This window comes from Pan paniscus, chromosome X (assembly GCF_029289425.2).
Source record: "Pan paniscus chromosome X, NHGRI_mPanPan1-v2.0_pri, whole genome shotgun sequence".
Lineage (NCBI taxonomy): Eukaryota > Metazoa > Chordata > Mammalia > Primates > Hominidae > Pan > Pan paniscus.
Genome location: NC_073272.2, coordinates 111,915,288 through 111,937,034, shown reverse-complemented (window position 1 = coordinate 111,937,034; position 21,747 = coordinate 111,915,288). Strand labels below are relative to the sequence as shown.

The 21,747-nt window shown below is 37.5% G+C and overlaps 1 protein-coding gene across 1 annotated transcript in view; it reads right to left on the bottom strand.

Annotated features, from left to right (window-relative positions):
* RTL4 (retrotransposon Gag like 4) overlaps positions 1 to 20,960 on the bottom strand; it is a 29,961-nt gene extending 9,001 nt beyond the window's left edge. Inside the window, exon 1 of the mRNA XM_003822045.5 lies at positions 17,139 to 20,960. The gene's annotated coding sequence lies outside the window, so the exon portion shown is untranslated. The remainder of the gene's footprint in view (positions 1 to 17,138) is intronic.
* Between the last annotated feature and the right edge of the window lie 787 nt (positions 20,961 to 21,747).

Genomic DNA, 21,747 nt, shown 5'->3' with positions numbered 1-21,747 from the left:
GGCTTAGTTTGGTTTCTCTGTCCATTCCCAATGTGACCATAGTTTCAAAGAGTACATGCTGTTTCAAGTAAACAATTACAGAAAGAGTGGAAAAATTTTGATCTGCAGATTCCAAATTGTCATATAATCGGCCCATAAATTTGAAATAAAAGCTCTTTTCCTGCCTTCATGCTCCCTGCTGTCTCTTTCATCTTTAATTCATTAAGTGCAGTTCACTTACTGCTGAACACCACTTGCAACTGATGAGATGACAGAACCTAGCCTACTTATATTCAAACTTTTTTTGGATTTCCAGGTCCCTGTGGTACACAGGCAATCTGTGCCCCTGGTCAAGGTGGAGAAAGCTTAATATAAGCAACTTAGGATACGTCATGTTTTTTGACTATGAGAATCCTCTTTCAGATTTACAGATGAAGAATCTGAGGCTCAGGAAATAAAAGTTATTTGGGCCATGTTTAAGACTCTCTGTATTAATGTTCCAACCTGAAACTCTTAGCCTTTCTCTCCTCTCTAAGTCTTGACTATGAGTGAATGAGGAATACAGGCATTATAGAGTATGGGGCAGAAGCAACCTTATAATGTCACTTAATAATTGGTAACATTCCACACATGTGCAGAGCATTTCATGTGATCTGAATATTTTCCTACTGTTCCATGTATCCTTTTAATAAAATGTGATATAGGCAAGGCATGTATTCAACACTCCCTCCCAGAAGATAAAAAAAGAGTTGTCTAAGGACATACAGTTACTTAGTATTAAATTTGGGACTAGAATTCTCCACATTTGATGCTAACACCACTATGTTCTGGAAATAGTTTCAAACAGTAGAAAAAACTCATGGGCTTCGGAGTTAGACGGATGTTGGATTAAAATCCCAGTCTAGATTCAAATTCCAACCTATGAGACCTTGGGTGAATTACTTCTCTGAGACTTAGTTTTCACATCTGTGTTGCAAGACACTATATGTATTTACACATAGTTGAGATAATATATGTAAAGTTCCTGGCATCCAGCAGATATCAACAATAGAAGCCACTATTTTCTAGAGTCACTGGAAGGTTGCCTACCAAACATCTTTGTCAGTAGCTCCAGTTTCTATCTGAGAAACCATGTTTTTCTGGGGAAGGTGATTCTACCTGAATTTGTTGGTATGGAGCAAGTGACTTAAACTAAGCCACTTAGCATATTACTTGCTCTAGTGTTTCTCCTTTGCACTCTCATATCACTTGCAATTAGTTATTGCAGGCCTATTGTCCCTATTAATTCAATATGGAAATATTTAAATATGGGAATTATTTATTTCTGTATTCCCAGGGCCTAGCACTAGCTTACTTCCTTATACATAGAGGCGCTCAGAGATTCTTTCTCGAATTTATATGATCTGTCCATAACAGCCATAGTTAGAACTAGATTTTAGCAGAGGTGGTTTTACTGTTCCCCATTCACTATCTCTTCTTTTATTATTCCTTTTTTTAATTTTGGAGATGGAGTCTCACTCTGTTCCCTAGGTGAAGTGCAATGGAGCGATCTTGACTCACTGTAACCTTCGCTTCCCAGGTTCAAGTAATTCTCCTGCCTCAGCCTCCCAAGTAGCTGGGATTACAGGCATGCACCACCATGCTGGGCTAATTTTTGTATTTTTAGTAGAGATGGAGTTTTGCCATGTTGGCCAGGCTGGTCTCAAACTCCTGGCCTCAAGTGATCCACTCGCCTTGGCTTCCCAAAATGCTGGGATTACAGGTATGAACCACTGAGCCCGGCCTATTCATTGATGTAAATGGAAAACCCAGCCCTGCTCCAGTGTACCTCAGTATGTTTTCATATTACAGATGCCCAAGTTAACCAGATAGAAATATAGAACAAGACTGGTGGCAGTGGGAAAAATGCTCAGGAGGCAGATGTCCAAGCTGTGGACTTCAGTGGGTTTAGCCAGAATAGTGAGAAACAGTAGCCTTGGAGACCCTTGAGAATGTGTTTTGTTTGGATGAATGGGTCATTTAGTTTGTGGCTACTCTCCTCTTCAAACAGTTTCAAATTAGCCCAGGGCCTATGTCAATATTATCTAGAAGAATTTAGAATAAAACAAATGCAAAATAATCCAGATAACAATTGTCTAAAGATAATGGTATTTTCAACCACCCTTAATGAAGACAGAATAATTACCTACATCTCATGTGTTGTGCCCTATGCATAACTGGCCCACAAGTTTGAAAAACAGAGCAGATTCTGGGGAGTGTAAAAAGACAAAGTAGGAATGGGTGGGCTTCTCTAGCAGCCCAAATAGCAGCAGCTGCCGCAACCTTCCTTCTGCACCGTTACTATTAGAACTCTTCCTTTTCATTGTCTGATATTTCTCAACCCCTTGACATTGGGACAGATACAGGTTGGTAGAGCTTTGAGCTCTGCTAGTTGCTAGCTGTGTAACCTGAGGCAAGTTAACCTTCACAAGCTTTATTTTCTTTATCCATAAAATGTGGCCAATAATATTCACCACAGAAGGTTGTTCATTTATTTATATAATAAATTTTTATTGAATATCTGTTTTATGTTAGACACTTTTTTGAGCACTGGGAAACAATAATGAGCCCTCACTGAGCATGGATATTCTGGAATTACTGAAGCTGAAGCAATATATGGAAACTCCTTATCTCAGTACCTGGCTCATTGCAGCTATTTAACAAACAATAGCTGTCATTTTATTAGTCCGAGATATAAGAATGTGTTGATTACAGTCCTATGATCTGGAGTCAGATCTGGATTTAAGTTCTTATTTAGAACATTAGATCCATAAGAACTTGGCCAAGTTTTTTAACCTCACATACCTTAATTTTCTCACCTACAAAATAACTATTAATAATCATAACTTTCTTATAAGTTTGGGAAGAACAAATAAGAGTAGATGTGAAACTTCCAGCAAGTCTCTCCTCAAAGGGCTAACAACTCTAGTTTGAAACAGGTTCAGTTGGAACAAAAACAAAAAGCTTTTCAAGGAACATGTCTCTTGAGTTGCTTAAAATTTGTCTACAGCAAAAAGGAAAGTAAACGGAAGAACTATTGTTAGAAGGACAGATAACTCTGTTGGAATTCTAAGTACAGATATTGCAGGGAAAGACAATTTGTAGGTGACAAGTAAACAGCTCCCTTCTTCACACCCGTCACAGGTGAGGAAACACTGTCACCATACTTAATACCTTTGCTTATAATAGACTCAAAATGACCCCTTTGTAAAGCCCTTCTGTCCTGAGCCCCAGATTTCAGCAAGGCCATGTCTCCTTCTCTCATCTTGCTAATAGTTCATATTTTCAATAAGGCTTAGCTCAAGTAAATTAAATTGAAATGAAGAAAACAACAATACAAAACATCAATAAAACCAAAGTTGTTTTTTTGAAAAGTTAAACAAAATAGATAAACCTTTAGTGAAACTAAGAAAAAAAGAGAGAAGACCTAAATAAATAAAATCAGAAATGAAAAAGGAGACATTACAACTGATATCGTGGAAATTCAAAGGAACATTATTTCCTACTATGAACAACTATCTGTCAATAAATTGGAAAATATAGAAGAAATGGAAAAATTTGTAGACACATACAACCTATGAAGAAATCCAAAACCTGAACAAACCAATAACAAGCAATGAAATCAAAGCCATAATAAAAATTCTCCCAATAAAGAAAAGCCTAGAACTCAATGACTTTACTGCTGAATTTAAACCAAACATTTAAAGAAGAAGTAATATTAAGTGTACTCAAACTATTCCAGAAAAGAAAGGAGGAGGTAATACTTCCAAATGTCCATACTACCCAAAGCAATGTATAGATTCAATGCAATCCCCATCAAAATACCAATGACATTCTTCATAGAAATGGAAATAGTAATCCTAAATTTTACATGAAACCACAAAAGACCCAGAATAGCCAAGGCTATCCTGAGCAAAAAGAACAAAAATTGAGGAATTACATTACCCAACTTCAAATTATGCTACAGAGCTATAGTAACCAATACAGCATGGTACTGGCATAAAAACAGAAACGTTGGCCAATGGAACAGAATAGAGAAACCAGAAACAAATCCACACACCTACAGTGAGTTCATTTTTCACAAATGTGCCAGGAACATACACTGGGGAAAAAATAGTCTCTTAAATAAATGGTGCTGGGAAACCTGGATATTCATATGCAGAATAATGAAACTAGACTCCTATCTCTCTCCACATATAAAAATTAAATAAAAATGGATTAAAGACTTAAATCTAAGACCTCAAACTATGAAACCACTAAAAGAAAACATTGTGGAGACTCTTTAGGACATTGGACTGGGCAAAAATTTATTGAGTAATACCCCACAAGCATAGGCGACTGAAGCAAAAATGGACAAGTGTGGATCACATTAAGCTAAAAAGCTTCTGCACAGCAAAGGATACAATCAACAAACTGGAGAGACAACCCACAGAATGGGATAAATAAAATATTTGCAAACTACCCATTTGACAAGCAATTAATAACAAGAATATATAAGGAGCTCCAACAACTCTACGAAAAAAATCTAATAATCTGATTTAAAAATAGGCAAAAGATTCGAATAGACGTCTCTTAAAAGAAGACATACAAATGAAAAATAAACATGTGAAAAGGTGCTCAACATCATTGATCATCAGAGAAATGCAAATCAAAACTACAATGAGATATCATTTCATGTGAGTTAAAATGGCTTATACTAAAAAAATCGTGCAATAACAAATGTTGGTGAAGATATGGAGGAAAGGGAACCTTGTGCACTGTTGATGGGATTGTAAATTAGTACAACCACTGTGGAGAACAGCTTGGGGGTTCTTCAAGAAACTAAAAATTGAGCTACCATATGATTCAGCAATCTCACTGCTGGGTATATACCCAAAAGAAAAAGAATCAGTATAAGGAGGAGGAGATATCTGCACTCCCATGTTTGTTGTAGCTCTGTTCACAATAGCCAAGAATTGGAAGCAAGCTAAGTGTCCATGAACAGAGGACTAGATAAAGAAAATGTGGTACTTATACACAATGGAGTACTATTCAGCAATAAAAAATGATGAAATTCAGTCATTTGCAACAACATGGATGAACTGGAGGTCATTATGTTAAGTGAAATAAGCCAGGCACAGAAAGATAAACATCTCACGTTCTTACCTATTTGTTGGATATAAAAATCAAAACAATTGAATCTGCAGAGATAGAGAGTAGAAGGATGGTTACCAGAGTTTGGGAAGGGTAGCAGGGTGGGGTTGGGTGTTGTTGGTGGAGGTGAGGATGGTAATGAGTACAAAAGAGTAGTTAGAATAAATGAATAAGTTAGAATAAATAATATTTGATAGCACACGGGGTGACTGTAAGTCAATAATAATTTAATTGTACATTTAAAAATAACTAAAAGAGTATAATTGCATTGTTTGTAACACAAAGGATAAAGGCTTGAGGGGAGGGATACCCCATGTTCCATGATGTGTTTATTATGCAGTACATCTCATGTATCCCATAAATATGTACACCTACTATATACCCACAAATATTAAAAATAAAAAATTATAAAAAAAATAAGATTTAGCTCTTCCTCCCTTCTTGTGTTTCTGTGTCTTTGATGACCTCTGTATTCAGGATGCTATTGTCATTGGCACTTGGGGTGTCAAAACAATAGCTGGGGTTGCAATGGGACATGACTCTGTGCAGAACATTAGCTTTTAAAATCCTATTTTATTGGTGGTATACTTTACATACAATAAAATTCATTCATTTGAAATGTACAGCAAAGAGGCCAGGCACAGTGGCTCATGCCAGTAATCCCAGCACTATGGGAGGCTGAGGCGGGTAGATCACTTGAGACCAGGAGTTGGAGACCAGCCTGGCCAACATGGTGAAACCCCATCTATACTAAAAAAAAAAAAAAAAATACAAAAATTAACTGGATGTGGTGGTGGGCACCTGTAATCCTAGCTACTCGTGAGGCTGAGATGGGAGAATCACTTGAACTCAGGCGGTGGAGGTTGCAGTGAGCCGAGACTGTGCCACTGCACTCCAGCCTAGACAACAGAGCAAGACTCCATCTCAAAAAAAAAAAAAAAGAAATGTAAATGTACAGCAATGAGTTTTTGACAAATGTGTACATCTGGGTGACCAACACCACATTCAAGATATAGACTCTTTCACTACTCCCCAAATTTTATCATGTTCCTTTTCAGTAAGTACCTCCACACCCAGCCCCAGGCAACCACTAATCTACTTTTTGTTCACATTGATCTGCCTTTTCTAGGCATCTTATATAAAGGGAATCATATAATATTTGGGCTTTTGTGTCTGGCTTCTTTCACTTAGTATGTTTTTAAGGTTTATCCATGTTGTGGCATGTCTCAGTACTTCATTTCTTTTTGTTGCCAAAAAGATTCAATTGTATGGATATACCACCTCTTGTTTTACTTGCTGATGGACATCTGAGTTATTTCCAGTGTGAGGCCATTACAAATAAAGCTGCATTTGTACAAGTCTGCATGCCTACATAAATTTTCTTTTTTCCTCTAGCTTTACTAAGATATGATTGACAAATAAAATTGTATATATTTAAGGTGTACATCATGATATTTTGACATACATATACATTGTGAAATAATTACCACAATCATTTATCTTTGTTTAGATATCTAGGAGTGGGTGATGAGGTAAGTCTGTGCTTAACTTTATAAGATACTGCAAACTGTTTCCCAAAGTGGCTTTACCCTTTTGCATTCTCACCAGCAGTGTATGAGTGTTATAATCATACACCCTTGCCAACATGTGGCATTTTAAGTCATTTAAAATTTATTTGTGTGTGTTTTCACAGATGCTCTTGAAGGGCCATGAGCCATTTGCTCTCTCCCCTATTGGCTGTTCACTATAATCTCTATCCCGCTGTCTTTTGAAAAATATTTTAAGAAATGGTAGGAAAAGCTTAATCGGGGGTAGGGATCAGGAAAGCTGTCTTTACATATCAGAGAGCCTTCATGGGTAAAAGGAGGCAGTCTAATTCCATGAAGAGCAAACATTAGTAGTATGGAAGCTGCAAGGTAGCATATTTGGGAATCCTACAATATAGAACCTTCTAATTTTAGAACTGCCTAACAACAGAATGAGTTTCTTCATTAAAAAAAAGAGGTTCCTATTACTGGAGGTATTCAAACAGAGATTGGATTAACGCTTCATGGGAATGTTTCAAAGCAGATTCATGCACCAGATAAATTCTGGTTGCATGTGCTCAAATGTTTCTATGAGAATGTGAAGCTAATAATATCAAAATTTTGTGACTTCTGACTTTTCCTTTCTGTTCTCTGCCCTTTCACCTGACTTCTGGCTGACCTCCAATTCCTAATGCTTTAGTACAACAAATGTCTGGAAATCAATCCCCATTAAAGTAATTTGAAGATTTTCCTTTCCCAGAGTTTCTGAGTTGCAGTACATTTCCCAAATAAGAAGGTGTAATGGTGAAATTTCAGGCAAAGCAACAATCAGTGAATAAGATGTTTTGGCTAGAATTTCATGCCTGTCACCACTCATATTAGATATAGCACCTAAATCATCTAGTCTACCTACTGGCTAATAATGTAGGCCTTAAAAAGAAATCAAAGAGACAGAAAGCAAAGCTCCTAAATATGATTTGCAAAGCAGGGGAACAGATGAGGACTAACAAACTTCTTCTCAGCTTGGTTTTCACATCCGCATAGACCTGACTATCAAAAATTGTCCATCTGCCAACCCATTTTTGTATCCAACACCCTCTAGCCCTGATATGGTACTGTATGTTTTTAGAATACTGCTTACATCAACTGACAGCTTTTTAAAATATACCCATCAGGAGTGATGTATCTTTTATTCATCTTCACACTTTAAGTGTCTGTCAGGCTGTCAAGTCTTCCTGTCTTCTGCAAGGATGTATCATCACAAAGGAAACTGGTTGTGACCTGCCACCAGGCCTCAGAGATTCAGTCTGCAGGGAGGCCCTGCTGAGCTGCACCAGAGAAACTTGTTCCCAAGCCATCTGATCTCCTTCATAAAAAATAATCCAAGAAGGAAACAGAATGGAATTGCATCAAGGAAATGTTCATTTAACTTGCATTATAAGTGAATAAAAAATGGAATCAATATCTCTAGGGATGGCTAAAGAACCAGCCATCAAATGGGTTTGAGTTGACTTTATAGTGGAGGCAGTGCATTGAGCTAGGCATCCTCAAATGCATTTGTCACCCGTAGTAGCAACCTTATAGAGGACACTTGTGTTCCTCTTTCTTCCATCTTTTTTTCTGTCCAAATGGCTTTTAATCATTCTCATTTGCAAATATCTTTTCCAGGTGTGTTTTAGTCCATTTGTGTTGCTATATAGGAATGCCTCGGGCTGGGTAATTTCTAAAAAGAAAAGTTTATTTGGCTCATGGTTCTGCAAACTGTACAAGAAGCATGGTGTAAGCATTTACATCTGATGAGGGCCCCAGGAAGCTTCCAATCATGGCAGAAAGAGAAGGGGAGCCAGCATGTCACGTGGAAAGAGAGGGAGCAAGAGAGAGAGGACAGAGGTGCCAGACTCTTTTTAACAATTAGATCTCACAGGAACTAACAGAGCAAGAAGTCACTCATTATCCAGAGGACAACATGAAGATGTTCATGAGGAATCCATCCCCATGACCTAACACCTCCCAACCAGGCTCCACCTCCAACATTGGGGATCAACATGAGATTTGGAAGGGACAAATATCCAAACTATACTAAGGGGTATTGGCAGATTTTTCTTTACAAAAATCATGGGAGAAGTATCTAGCATATGGGCAGTATCATCTCAAAACATAAAGTCCTCTTGTTTCTAGGTCATTCCAGGAAGATGTTTAAGACTCGGAGAGGGCAAGTGATGGACTCTGTGTAATTCGAGGAGAAAGGAGTAAAACTCTAAACTCTTTATTACATCCAACTCCAAGCCTCAGAGAGAGTGAGGACTGAGAGTTCACATATCAACAGTGGTATAAGTCATGATTTTGAGTAACTCAGGGTTGGCCATTACTGCAGAAGATAGAGGAATGCTGAAAATTGGCCATTACTGTCACCATTGATATGGAATTTTCTGGCAGCAAGACTGTGTTCCAGCTCCCCATATACTCTACCTCTGATAGTCATGTAGATGAGGAGTTAATCTGCCAAAAGCCCTCACGACCTTATGAGTGCTGGCTCAAGAACTGGTGGAGTTGAGGCCTACTGGTGATGGCCATAAGGAAATAGAGCTATGAGGAACTGGAGAAAGCTGGTGTGTTGACTTCCCTGCTTCTGGACTACATAAAGACATTGGTTTCCCCCAGAGTTTATTATTTTAAAGCTTACTAGCTTCGACGATTTTCGAAGTGACTGAACTTTGCTGGGTTAGGGCCTCCGAGTTTAACACTCCCTATTACAGGCCTTATCACTTAGTTAAGGATGAGTGGCATAAAACAAGCTCTCAATTCAGCTTACTTGAATGGCTCCTCTGGTCCCATGTGCATATTAGGAAGGAACTTTTGCTTAAAGCTCTGGGTAATTAGTATGACAACCAACTAATCGTGACTTAAAATAAATCTATTTATTGACCACCTGAAAAATCTCTAGGATCCAGAATCATGACCTAAAATAAACTTGTCTTCATAGAGATGAGTAGGACAGGGGAGATCTGAGGTATAAGGAGTACTGGAAGAAGAGTTTGTTCCCCTGGAGAAGGGAAAGTGATTCTGAGCAGGGCAAACCCTAGTGGGTCAGAGTAGGACTTGAGTTGGAACTTGCAGTCTCACTGCGTACGATCAAGGAAAAGCAGATTTCAGGAATGCTTCCATGCCACTGCTGCCACCCATGGGCTAGAACTACAAGTCTCAGTCTGGGAGAGTCTAGGAGTGGGGGCAGAGGAGAGCAGTGGTGGGAAGAAAGCCATGCTGGGAACTGTAGTACTGTTGCCTCGAAGTTCATTGGAGCCAGCTGCAATGCATCAGGATACTCAAGCAGCCTTATGGAGAGGTCCACAGGGTAAGGAGCCAAGGCCTCCTGACAATAGCCAGCATCAACTTGCCTACCATGGGAGGAAGCCATCTTAGAAGTGGAATCCCTGGCCTCAGTCAAGCCATCAGATGACTACAGCCACAGCTGATATTTTGACTACAGCCTCATTAGAGACCCTGAGCTAGAATCACCCAGCTAAGCCACTCCTGAATCTTTTACCCACAGAAACTATGTGAGAAAACAAATGTTGGTTGTTGTTTTACCTCCCCTCCACACACAGTAAAAGATGAGTAGAAGTTTTACAAAGACAGAAGTCATCTTTAAAAAATGACCAAAATGGGCACCTAACTGCTGAAGACCCATGGCATTTTGTACCAGCTTACAAAATGGACACTAAGCCCACCTACAACAGCGCTAAAAGAAACCAAACATCTGATGGATATGGATGTCAAAAAAAGGCAAGACATAACAACCTCTACCACCACCACCACCACCATCACCACCACCACTACCATGACTTACAGAGTGTTTATTTTGGGCCTAATACTGTATTTCTTTTACATCTGAAATTTCATGTAATCATGAAAACAATCGAATAAGATCATTCTTATCCTCATTTTACAGAGGGAGAAAATGATTCTGAAAGGTTAGTGGCTTGCTGCAGATCCCTCCATGAGATTCAAACCCAAGTCTATTTGACTCAAAGCCCTACATTCTTTTTTAAACTATTTTTATTATATATTGACAAACTGTTGTTGTATATATATATATATTGGGTACAAAGTAGTGTTACAATTTTCAAATACAATATAGAAAGATTAAATTAAACTAATTAACATCCATCACCTCAAATATTTAACATTTTTGTGATGAGAAAATTAGAAATTTATCTTAGTGATATTGAAATGCACAGAACTAAATTATTAGCTATATTCACCATGATGTGCAATTGATCTAAAAATCAAATTTATTCTTCTTGTCTAGCTAAGAAAAGCTCTATATTCTTAACTAATTATGCTGGACTGTCTTGTAGAGATGATCTGGTGAAAAATATGCTGGTGTTGATAGAAGCATCAACTTCTTAATTGGTAGATTCCCTTGAGCTCCTAACTTATTCCCTCTTCATCTTTTCCATCTATTGTCTGCCAAGTCGTGACTGAGACAGGAAAGTAGGTAGAAGCTAATGGCCCAGAAGGAATAAGGCCTGTATGTTTCGATTTAATAAATTTGGAGGCTTTTCTGCAAATGTGTTCATCATCTCCATTTACTATCATTGGTATATGAAAGACACTGGTTGTTCCTATTTTACAGATGGCAAATCCAAAAGGTAAAGTATCCTCCATCACGGTGCCAAAATGCCCTAAACACCAGCCCAGTGTTTCTCATTTCACAGGCTATCCTGTGACTGCCACTGAGGCTCCTGGGTGACTACTGACTTTTTCTGGTTGGTAAGGAACTCCTCCAGCCAGCAGAATTAATGTTTAAGGACTGTTTTGTGTTTAGCAGACTGAAGAGTCAGACTGAAAGTTATGGTGAACAACAGCCTTTGGGTTATAGTTCTCACATCTGGGGCGCTGGAGAAGCCAGTAGAAATATACTCCGAAAGTTCCATGATACAAAAAAAAAAAAAATGTCCTTCTCTCATAATTGGAGAAAAAGTGATTTATCAGGGGCTGCCATGGAATGTTCTGGTTATTCATATCTCCTATCGATTTGTGCAAATACACATGTATAAAAGAACAAATCATATTTGCTTTCAGAAACATTGTTTTCTGTTCATAAAGAGACTGGTAATTTTATGAGATCTATTGATTTTTCCTAAAATAACATGATTTAGTTTTGAACTCCCACACCAACAGCTCAGAAGGCGAGGCGCTGGAACTTTAAATTATTGATTTTTTTTTTTTTTATTGTAAGAAGGAGTTTGAAGTTTTTTCCCCAAGTGTCTATGCCTTCTCCATCCTACCCATTCAACTCCACTTTTACATTTTCTTATTAAAAATCCTTAGCTTTGATAAAGGAGAAATGAAACAAAGTTCGTTAGGAAGAAACCTCTAGTATGGTAGTTTTTTTTTTGTTTTGTTATGTTTCAGATGGAGTCTCTGTTGTCCAGACTGGAGTGCAGTGGCACGATCTCGGCTCACTGTAACCTCCATCACCCGGGTTCAAGCAATCCTACTGCCTCCACCTCCTGAGTAGCTGGGATTACAGGCATACACCACCATGCCAGGCAATTTTTGTATTTTAGGTGGGGGGGGGGGGTTTCACCATGTTGGTCAGACAGGTCTCGAACTACTGACCTCAGGTGATCTGCCCGCCTCGGCCTCCCGGAATGCTAGAATTAGAGGTGTGAGCTACCGCGCTGGGCCTAGTATGGCATTTAGAATCAATCAATAAGCAAAACTGTGAAGTTTGAACATGACCATCTGATAAATATTTTTCTTAAAGGAACAGAAGGGAGAAGTAAAGCATGCATGTATGGATTTAATAACCTAATGAATTATATCCTTAGGCAAAAATGAAGCTTAAAAAACAAATTTTAAAAGTTTTTTGTTTATGCTTTGTCAATAGTTCTCAAGATAATATCACTTGTCTCATTTCGGACTTTTTCTAGCTTCCTTCTAACACTGAGTTTTTCTTGAGCTTTACCTTCTGAACTTTCCACTTTCCTTTTACCTCCATCTCTCCTACTGAGAATGAGCTCAAATTCAAGGGAATCCAATTACTTGGAGATGTGTCATGAGGGCATGGGAGTTTGTTAGCAATTACTTCTTTCAAATTTATTGCCTTTACGAAATGTATTTTCCTAAAACGAAAACAAATTCTCCCCAAAGACAGTAATGTTATTTTTTAGAACTCTCAAGAAGATACTAATAGTAACTGCAAAAAAGGTTGTACCATAAATTATAAATAATCACACAGGCACTCCAAAAACATGCAGCTATCTCCTTGAGAAAACTGAATGAATACACAGTGGACATTCAATCTGAGCATGTTCTGAAGAATTGAAACATGTGCAAGGGGTTGTCAGTATACAAGGATGCTTGGTAGTGTTGGTTGGTGGTGGGGTGGTGGACTAATATTAGTGTGACTTTACCCAGTAATATGGTTTTGGCTCTGTGTCCCAACCGAAATCTCACCTTGAATTGTAATTCTCATAATCCCCAAGTATTAAGGGTGGGACCAGGTGGAGGTAATTGGATCATGGAGGCAGTTTCCCCCATGCTGTTCTCATGACAATGAGTGAGTCTCATGAGATCTGATGGTTTTATAAGCGTTTACAGCATTTCCCCCTGCTTGCACTCATTCCATACTGCTGCCACATGAAGAAGGTGCCTGCTTCTCCTTTGCCTCCCACGTGACGTAAGCTTCCTGAGGCCTTCCCAGCAATGCAGAACTGTGAGTCAATTAAACCCTTTTCCTTTATAAATTACCCAGTTTCGGATATTTCCTCATAGCAGTGTGAGAACAGACTAATATACCCAAGACTCACTAAGCTGATGCCGAAGAGATCCATGGTAAACAAAGTGCCCAGAAGATAACAATAATTTGTTTCTAAAATTCCAAGCTTTACTTCTGGTTTCTGGTCCAGCAGGTAAGAAGCTTTAGAAATAACCACTCGGGTTTTTTGAAAGGATCAACAAAATTGATAGACCGCTAGCAAGACTAATAAAGAAGAAAAGAGAGAAGAATCAAATAGACACAATAAAAATGATAAAGGGGATATCACCACCGATCCCACAGAAATACAAACTACCATCAGAGAATACTACAAACACCTCTACGCAAATAAACTAAAAAATCTAGACGAAATGGATAAATTCCTCGACACATACACCCTCCCAAGACTAAACCAGGAAGAAGTTGGATCTCTAAATAGACCAATAACAGGCTCTGAAATTGTGGCAATAATCAATAGCTTACCAACCAAAAAGAGTCCAGGACCAGATGGATTCACAGCCGAATTCTACCAGAGGTACAAGGAGGAACTGGTACCATTCCTTCTGAAACTATTCCAATCAATAGAAAAAGAGGGAATCCTCCCTAACTCATTTTATGAGGCCAGCATCATCCTGATACCAAAGCTGGGCAGAGACACAACCAAAAAAGAGAATTTTAGACCAATATCCTTGATGAACATTGATGCAAAAATCCTCAATAAAATACTGGCAAACTGAATCCAGCAGCACATCAAAAAGCTTATCCACCATGATCAAGTGGGCTTCATCCCTGGGATGAAAGGCTGGTTCAATATATGCAAATCAATAAATGTAATCCAGCATATAAACAGAGCCAAAGACAAAAACCACATGATTATCTCAATAGATGCAGAAAAGGCCTTTGACAAAATTCAACAACCCTTCCTGCTAAAAACTCTCAATAAATTAGGCATTGATGGGACGTATTTCAAAATAATAAGAGCTATCTATGACAAACCCACAGCCAATATCATACTGAATGGGCAAAAACTGGAAGCATTCCCTTTGAAAACTGGCACAAGACAGGGATGCCCTCTCTCACCACTCCTATTCAACATAGTGTTGGAAGTTCTGGCCAGGGCAATTAGGCAGGAGAAGGAAATGAAGGGTATTCAATTAGGAAAAGAGGAAGTCAAATTGTCCCTGTTTGCAGATGACATGATTGTATATCTAGAAAACCCCATTGTCTCAGCCCAAAATCTCCTTAAGCTCATAAGCAACTTCAGCAAAGTCTCAGGATACAAAATTAATGTACAAAAATCACAAGCATTCTTATACACCAATAACAGACAAACAGAGAGCCAAATCATGAGTGAACTCCCATTCACAATTGCTTCAAAGAGAATAAAATACCTAGGAATCCAACTTACAAGGGATGTGAAGGACCTCTTCAAGGAGAACTACAAACCACTGCTCAATGAAATAAAAGAGGATACAAACAAATGGAAGAACATTCCATGCTCATGGGTAGGAAGAATCAATATCGTGAAAATGGCCATACTGCCCAAGGTAATTTATAGATTCAATGCCATCCCCATCAAGCTACCAATGACTTTCTTCACAGAATTGGAAAAAAATACTTTAAAGTTCATATGGAACCAAAAAACAGCCCGCCTCGCCAAGTCAATTCTAAGCCTAAAGAACAAAGCTGAAGGCATCATGCTACCTGACTTCAAACTATACTACAAGGCTACAGTAACCAAAACAGCATGGTACTGGTACCAAAACAGAGATATAGATCAATGGAACAGAACAGAGCCCTCAGAAATAATGCCGCATATCTACAACTATCTGATCTTTGACAAACCTGAGAAAAACAAGCAATGGGGAAAGGATTCCCTATTTAATAAATGGTGCTGGGAAAACTGGCTAGCCATATGTAGAAAGCTGAAACTGGATTCCTTCCTTACACCTTATACAAAAATTAATTCAAGATGGATTAAAGACTTAAACATTCGACTTAAAACCATAAAAACCCTAGAAGAAAACCTAGGCAATATCATTCAGGCCATAGGCATGGGCAAGGACTTCATGTCTAAAACACCAAAAGCAATGGCAACAAAAGCCAAAATTGACAAATGGGATCTAATTAAACTAAAGAGCTTCTGCACAGCAAAAGAAACTACCATCAGAGTGAACAGGCAACCTACAAAATGGGAGAAAATTTTTGCAACCTACTCATCTGACAAAGGGCTAATATCCAGAATCTACAATGAACTCAAACAGATTTACAAGAAAAAAACAAACAACCCCATCAAAAAGTGGGCAAAGGACATGAACAGACACTTCTCAAAAGAAGACATTTATGCAGCCAAAAAACACAAGAAAAAATGCTCACCATCACTGGCCATCAGAGAAATGCAAATCAAAACCACAATGAGATACCATCTCCCACCAGTTAGAATGGCAATCATTAAAAAGTCAGGAAACAACAGGTGCTGGAGAGGATGTGGAGAAATAGGAACACTTTTACACTGTTGGTGGGACTGTAAACTAGTTCGACCATTGTGGAAGTCAGTGTGGCTATTCCTCAGGGATGTAGAATTAGAAATACCATTTGACCCAGCCATCCCATTACTGGGTATATACCCAAAGGACTATAAATCATGCTGCTATAAAGACACATGCACACATATGTTTATTGCGGCACTATTTACAATAGCAAAGACTTGGAACCAACCCAAATGTCCAACAATGATAGACTGGATTAAGAAAATGTGGCACATACACACCATGGAATACTATGCAGCCATAAAAAATGATGAGTTCATGTCCTTTGTAGGGACATGGATGAAATTGGAAATCATCATTCTCAGTAAACTATCGCAAGAACAAAAAACCAAACACCACATATTCTCACTCATAGGTGGGAATTGAACAATGAGAACACATGGACACAGGAAGGGGAACATCACACTCTGGGGACTGTTGTGGGGTGGGGGGAGTGGGGAGGGATAGCTTTAGGAGATATACCTAATGCTAAATGACGAGTTAATGGGTGCAGCACACCAGCATGGCACATGTATACAAATGCAACTAACCTGCACATTGTGCACATGTACCCTAAAACTTAACATATAATAATAATAAAATAAAAAAAAAGAACCACTCGGGCCTAACAACAAATAAAAAGCTAAACAAACTGAAAAAGACAAACAACTCTTCTTAAATGTGTCAGAGAAGTGAGGTCACAGGGCAAACTGCTGCCCCCTAAATTAGAGAGACAGACAGGCAGATGGAGAGAATTCCAACATACAAAAGCAGAAACCCAGGAGCAGAAATTTCCATAGGAACCAGTGCTGCAGTAGGAAAACCTGAATTGTAATTGACAAATTGCTGGAGGCTTAATGTGGACAAGCAAGAGTTAAAAACTCCAGGGCGACTCTGTCATGGGGCTTCCACATTTTTGTGAGTTTTATTACCAGGAGCTCTACTAGGTCCTCACAGTTAATACTGTAGAAAATTCCCTTTATTCTTCTGGTAGAGAAGAAATATGAAACATTTTGAAATAAGCCAGAGCATTCTGTTCTTCTTAGCAATGCCTGCCTTTAACAAAAACTTTTTTTTTTTCACCAGAGCCTAACAAGCTAGGGTTGTACCAAAGCCTAATCTTCGTGGATGAAAGGAAATATGCAAATCCAGCCCCCTCCAACCTACCATGTAGGAGAAGGGAAATATACAAATCCAAACCCCTTCAGTCATCCTGTGGTACCTAAAGAGAGAGAGAGAAAAAAGAAAACAGAAACACTGGTGAAGTTCACAGTCCAGGGGCATATGCTTATTAAAGGGCTGATACCTAATCATAGGACTATGGAATGCTAACTCTTCCCCTCCACCTTACTACTACATTACTAAAGGCCTTTTTGACACAGATCTTTTTGCCCAATACATCATATCTATCTTTCAACAAAAAATTACAAGGCATACTAAAAGATATGGGCATGGTGGCTCATGCCTGTAATCCCAACACTATGGGAGGTCGAGGCAGGTGGATTGTTTGAGTCCAGAAGTTCTAGAAGAGAGTGGGCAACATGGTGAAACTCCATCGCTACAAAAAATACAAAAAAATGAGCAGGGCATGATGGATTGCACCTGTAATCCCAGCTGTAATCCCAGAATCTGATGTGGGAGGATTGCTTGTGCCCAGAAAGTGCCCAGTGCAGTGAGCCGAGATTGTGCCACTGCACTCCAGTCTGGGTGACAGAGTGAGAATCCGTCTCAAGAAAAAATGATAAAAAAATAACACATCGTGAAGAAAACAGACAAGCATCAGAGCCAGAGTCAGATATGGCAGTAATGTTGGAATTATCAGAACAATAAATTTTTAAAACCATGATAAATATGCTAAAGGCTTTAATTGGAAAAGCAGGTAACGTTCAAGAACAGATGGATAATGTCAGCAGAGAGATGAAAATTCTAAGAAAGAAAAAGAAATGCCATATATAAAAAACGCTGGAACAGAAATGAAGAATGCCTTTGATGACCTAATTAATATACTGGACATAGCCGAGGATGGAATCTATGAGCTTAAAAAAATCATAATAGAAACTTCTCAATTTGAACAAAGAATAAAGAAAAAAGACCGAGAAAAAACTCTCCAGAACAGAATATCCAAAAACTGTGGGAAAATGAAAAATGCATAACACATATGTAATGAGAATACCAGAAGGAGAGGAAAAAGAGAAAAGAACAAATGCAACATTTGAAACAATAATGACTGAGAATTTTCCTCAAATTAATGGCAGACACCAAACCACAGATCCAGTGATCTCAGAGAACATTAAGCATGATAAATGCCAGAAAATACACCTAGGCATATTATATTTAAACTTGAGAAAATCAAAGATAAATAAATATCCTCAAAGAAGCAAGAGATAAAAAAAGTCTTATCTATAGAGAAACAAAAATAAGAATTACATCACATTTCTATTCAGACACCATGCTAGCAAGAAGAGAGTAGAGTGAAATATTTAAGATGTTAACAGAAAACTCCTCTCCCAACATAGAATTCTATACACTGTAAAATTATCCTTTGAAAGTGAAGGAAAAAAATAATTTCTCAGATGAAAAAAAAATTGAGGAAATTTGTTGCCAGTAGACATGCCTTGCAACAAATGCTAAGTGTTTTAGAGAGCAGAATGGTATTCGTCAGAAACCCAGATCTACATAAAATAAGGAAGAGTATTAGAAAAGTAATAGGTAAAGGTGAAATAAAAACTTTTATTTTTTTTTTTTTGGCTTAACTGATCTAACTGACAACAGTTTGTTTTAAATAATAATGGCAACATAAATTTGCTTATGTATGCCTAGGTATAAGTGAAATACATGACAACAATGATACAAGGGAAATGAGGGAGGAATTAGGAATGTTTCATTATTATAAGGTACTTGTGTTATCCATGAAATGGTATGGTGTTATTTAAAAGTCAACTTGGGTTAGTTATAAATGTATATTGCAAACACTAAGGCAACCATTAAAAATTATAAAAGGGAAAAACTTATAAAAGGAAATAAAATTAATATTCTAAGAAAGGAGAGAAAAGGGAATCTCATAAGATGTTTAATTAAAACCAAAAAAAGGCTGAAAATCTGTGGAAGATAAAAGAGGAAACAAAGAACACGGGCAATAAAAAGAAAACAGTAACAATATAGTAGATACTAATCCAACCATGTCAATGATCACCTTAAACATCGATGGTCTCATTACCTCAATTTAAAGACAGACTGTCAGAGTGTATCGAAAAACAAGACCCAAGTATATGTTGTCTACAAGAAATCCACTTTAAATATAAAGACACATTTAGATTAAAAGTAAAGGGAAGAAGAAAGACATACCATTTTAGCACTCATTTTAAAAGTAGGAGTAGCTATATTAATTTAAGACACAGCAGACTTCAGGGCAAGGAAAGTTATTAGGGGTAAAGGGGAATTACAGAAAAATACAGGGACAACACAAGAAAACCTGGCAATCTTTAGTGTATATGTGCCTAATGAGAGAGTCTCCAAATACCTGTGGCAAAAACTGATAGAATTGCAAGAAGAAATAGATGAATCCACTGTTATAGTTGGAGACTTTAACATTTCTATCTTAGAAAAGGACAGACCTTGCAGGCAGAAAATCAGCAAGGACATAGTTGAACTCAAAAGCACCATCAAACGACTCTATACAATTGACATCTATAGAAAAATTCACCTGACAGCAGGATCTACATTCTTCTTAAGATCACATGGAACATTCATCAAGATAGACTACACTGTGGGTCAGAAAATACCCCTTGACAAATTTAAAGTTATGGAAATCATGCAATGTCTGCTTTAAGACCACAGTACAATTAAACCAAAAATAAATAACAGAAAGGTAGCTGGAAAATTCCAAATACTTGGAGATTAAACAACCCAGTTCTAAAAAATACATGGGTCAAAGAGGACATCTTCAGAGAAATTTTAAAAATATTTTAAACTAAATAAAAATGAAAATACAGTATGGAGATTTCTTAAAGAACTAAAAATAGAACTACCATTTGATCCAGCAATCCCACTACTGGGTATCTACCCAAAGGGAAAGAAGTCATTATATGAAAAAGATGAATGTACACACGTTTATAAAAGCACAATTTGCAATTGCAAAGATATGGAACCAACTTAAGTGCTCACTGACCAATGAATGGATAAAGAAAATGTGGTATATATACACCATGGAATACTACTCAGCCATGAAAAAGAACAAAATAATGTATTTTGCAGCAACTTGGATGGAACTGGAGGCCATTATTCTCAGTAAAGTAACTCAGGAATGGAAAACCAAATATCACATGTTCTCACTTACAAGTGGGAGCTAAGCTATGAGGATGCAAAGGTGTGAGAATAATATAATGGACTTCGGGGACTCAGAGGGGAAGGGTGGGAGGGGGATGAGGGATAAAAGACTACATATTGGGTACTGTATACACTGCTCAGGTGATAGGTACACCAAAATCCCAGAAATCACCACTAAAGAATTGATCCATGTAACCCAAAACCACCTGTACCACAAAACTACTGAAATAATAATAAAATAACAAAATAAAAAAATTAAAATACATTTTATCAGAAGTTGTGGAATGCAGCAAAAGCAGTTCTTAAAGGGAAATTTATAACATTAAATGCATATATTAGAAAAGAAGAAAAATTTTAAATTATTAATTAGGAAACTAGAAAAATAAGAAAAAAATCCAAAGTAGGAGAAAATAAATAATAAAAATTATTCAGTACAACGTTGAAAACTAGTAGTGAGAGATGACACCTTGCTTTGTTCCTGATCTTAGCAGGACAACTTTGAGTTTCTCACATTAAGTATGATGTTAGCTCTAGGTAAGCAATAGATAAGGATGTTCTTTATCAAATTGAGAGGTTTTTTTCTCTATTCCTAGTTGGCTGAGAATTTTTCCCAGGAATAGATGTTCGATTTTGTCAACCTGCTTTTCTGCATCTCTTGATATGATCATGTGATGTTTTTCTTTATTAGCCTATGGATGTGAAGGATTACATTAATCGATTTTTGAATGTTGAACCAGCCTTGGGTACCTGGCATACATCCCACTTGGTCATAGTGTGTAATGATTTTTATACATTGTTGGATTTTGTTCCCTAATATTTTGTCAAAGATTATTGCATTTGTGCTTATAAGAAATATTGGGCCTCAGTTTTCTTTGCTTGTAATGACTTTATCTGGTTTTAATATTAGAGTAATGCTGTTCTCATGTAAGAGTTAGGAAGTATTTCCCTTGCTTATATCTTCTAGAAGATATTGTAGAGAATTGGTATAATTTCTTTCTTTAATGTTTTGTAGAATTCACTGCTAAACTCATCTGGGCCTGGTGCCTTCTGGTTTTTGGAGGTAATTACTTGTTTATTTGATTTTTTAACAGATACAGGCCTATTCCAATTTTATTTCATTTCATTTTGTTTTGTTTTACTTTAAGTTCCGGGATGCAAGTGCAGAACATGTAGGTTTGTTCAACGTTGTACTGAAAGCCCTACCTAATATAACAAGACAAGAAAATGAAATAAATATAGATAGATAGGGAATAAAAAATAAAACTTCTTTTTTTGCAGGTGATATGATCATCTATGTAGAAAAATCTGACTGCTTTCCTATATAACAGCAATTAACAAGTGGAATTTGAGATTAAAAACACATTGCCGTTTACACTGGCACCCCCAAAATAAAATACTTAGGTATAAATCTTTAAAAACATGTACAAGATCCTTATAGAAGCACTACAGA